Below are 3,574 nucleotides of genomic sequence, written 5' to 3'. Positions count from 1 at the left end.
ATATAATTAATTTTATATAATTAATAATTTTATATAATATAACATAAAATAATTTTTCTCGAGTTTAATATTTATAAAACACGACCATCCAAATAGCAACCTATTTTTTATTATATTTCTGAGTTTAAATTATCAAATCGAGCTTGAGTTACTTTAAAGCGTTCACATTAACAATAAATTTACAATTAGTAAACAAAATTTGAGCTAAATTGAATAATTTTCCTGAGTAATCTTCCTGAAATTTACTCTTATAATTAAATTAATAAGATATTATGTAAAAGCAGTGGCGACATGTAGGAGTAATTAGAAATAATTCAAACTGGGTGACATTAATAATTTAACAGTGCATGCACAATAATAAGAAAGGATTAAGTTTATCCTAATCTGTTCTAACTTATCCATTTTAAGACAACAGATGTATGGAATGCTACATATATATTCATCCGTATATTTTTATTAAACTTTATTAACTATTAATGCATATATGCATTTATAGATATATAATACATTAATAAAATTACCACACATCCGTTACTCCAATAGAAACATTAATTCGTCACTCACTCGACGCGCAACAGCGAAATTATATCTGCAACGTTGCTACAATGATTCTAATAAAAAATATAAAATTCAAATTATAACAAACTAGAAAGAACATAAACAATATTAAAAAAAAAAACGCAAAATTCTTCTTTTCTTTTAAAATAATCATATAATTTTCAAAATACATAATTTTATAAGCATCGATTTTTTTAATGCATCATTGAGTTAGATATTTATAAAATAATTATATATATATTTTTTAACAGATCTTAAAAAAGTATATATGAAATTTCAAAATAATTTTAAAATAATTCTTTTTTTAATTATCATTTTTAAATCATTGTAAAATAAATCAACTCAAGAATAAATAGAAAAAAAAATTGATTTTACATAAACAAGACATATTTATCGCAAGGTTGCTCCGCCGGTGCTCAATGCCTCTCCCAGACTTCCTCCTCCTCTCAGAATATAGTTGATATCCTCTCGCACAGGACACTCGCGTAAAATACTCTCGAATAATGCACTATAATCGCGCGCGGACTTGAATCTGATAACTTGAACGACACTTCCGAGGCAAACACGCGACGAATCGGCTGCGATTCGTTCACTTTCAGTTAAATCGGCGGACAAGGATATATTAGCCCGTCGTTGGATTTTTACACGAAGAAAACGATTTTACTCAATATTTAAAAATTTATCTAGATATATCATTCAGATAAATCCTAAAATTTTGAGACACTTGAACAAACCATTCTTTTCGTATATATTCTCTGGATATTGAACCCTCTCACCACGTCAAGGTGTACCATGAGAGGGAAAATATCATTTGGAAAATGTAATATACACGGGCTGAATATCTTATTACGATGTCTGTAGATATATCAAGATATGATTAGAGTCAATGGGATGAGCTAGAAATTAATAGGAAAGAGAAATATTTTTTTTTATTACCAATAATTGCACGTTATGTTTTTTATACGTATCGTATAACGAAAGATACGAAAAGAAAAAATTAATTAAATATTAATTATAATATATAAACTATATTAATTGTGAAAGCAGAAATTTGCGTTATTTGCGTAAGAATATTTATATTAATGTGGCTTTTTTTATAATTCGCGTAATACCGTTCGAAGAATAATCGAGTTGTACTCAAGCGAAACAAAAATGTTACATTTTTAAACAAAAATAATTGTCCATAATTATCGCGAAATAGTAATAAATTCTCTATTTTTCTATCGTGTTTTGATTCCAAATGAATGAATCGATACGAAATATGTGTTACATGTATATATGATTGTCGTCTCAATTCTTTTATGAATAATTAATCGTGCGAGCTAGTCGTATCATATACTTTTAGTATATAGTAAAATACAATGTTTCATATTATTTAGCATTTGTCACGATTACGTTTTAAAAAGAAATATGAAGAAGAGCGACACGCAACACAGTTATTTGCCTATACGAGCTTCGATAATGTAATGACTGCGTAACTTCGCATAAATATGACGCGCTGCCCGCCCGCCCTTCTGCGCCAAAACAGTTTCCAAGGTTACGCGCCGATCATCTAACTGTCGAAATGTTAACACATATTACAAAATCAGTAAAATAATCTAACCGTTACGTTTTTAAAATTCTTCGATAAATATAGACTTTATTGCACGACCTTTGTTTTATTTCTTAGATTCGTATGCGCACACAACTCATCTATAACTATTTAAAATTGTGTTGCAATAAGTGTTTGTAATAATTTTTTGTTACACGAAATCCGCGCATTATACATAATATTTTTAACAAAAGATTGAGCACTTTAGTTTTTTGTTACTTTTGAATCGTAATTCCGTGATTTAATAAATTTATGCATCGTACGTTTTCGATTTGAAAATAGAAAGTGATATGCAAAACCATGAACGTGCTATCACGACCATTAAAGAGTACCAGTCTAAACGTGACAATTCGTAATTTTTAAACTATATATATATTTCTAAATTATTAGGTGTGGGAAAAAGTTCATGGCGTTTTTCCCGTTAGATGGCATTAAAAAAACGCCACGAACTTTTTCCCATACCTAATATATATTTCGACGCCTATTTAGAACGTGTAATAGTATAACTATATATGAATGGCAGTTGCTACCAACATGTTCACGGATTTCAAATTATGAACATTGATAAATTCGTGTTCGTAGATATTTAATTTTCGTGAATTGATGCGATACGCGGAACGCTACATACGTATATCTCGCTCCGAAGTCACCGAGCCGAAGTGATGACGTAGTCAACTACTGCGCCACGCGGCACGCTTCCCCCACTGCACGTTCCCCCCTCCTTGCTGTTCGCCGCGCGCCGTTTGGATACCCAACTAATTCAAATTAATGCGTATAAAAAATATTCACGGTTTATTCATTTATTCGTATTTTACACGATTTTGACAAATGGATATCATCGTACATTTCGCGCTTTGCTTTGTGGCATGTGGCTTGTGCTCTCTGGCACTTTAATCCTATATTATTTACACGATTCTTTTTATAAATGTAATTGATAATTATTCACGTGTGTGAGGTATTTTTGATTTTCTAACGGTACATTGTCTCAATTTTCATTACATAAAAAATAAAAAAATATTTTAAATGATTTATATTTAAACAAAGATTAATAATATTCTATACATCCTTTATAAAGATATATGCAAATTTTTTAAATATTGCGAAACAATTTGCGTTCAATACAGCTTTAGTTAAAAGTATTAAATATCTTGTTAATCATTATTTAATTTTTCAGCAAAAAATTAATTATGACACTACTATTGCTGCAAAATTATTCTGAGTTTCAGAAATTCTTTAAATTTATGTATAAATTATGCCGATTATGACTCAGTAAAATAACTGTTACGACTTATTTAAAATAAAAAATATTAAAAAAATATAAAATAGATTCGGGAAACTTATTTAAAATTATTAAATAAGAAATATTATTAAATAAGAAATAAGTTAGAAGTATTGTTACTTAAAATAATGAATACTAAATAAGTT

The sequence above is a fragment of the Atta colombica genome, unplaced genomic scaffold, assembly GCF_001594045.1.
Source record: "Atta colombica isolate Treedump-2 unplaced genomic scaffold, Acol1.0 scaffold175, whole genome shotgun sequence".
NCBI classification, from domain to species: Eukaryota; Metazoa; Arthropoda; class Insecta; order Hymenoptera; family Formicidae; genus Atta; species Atta colombica.
Note: the sequence above shows the minus strand (reverse complement) of the source record.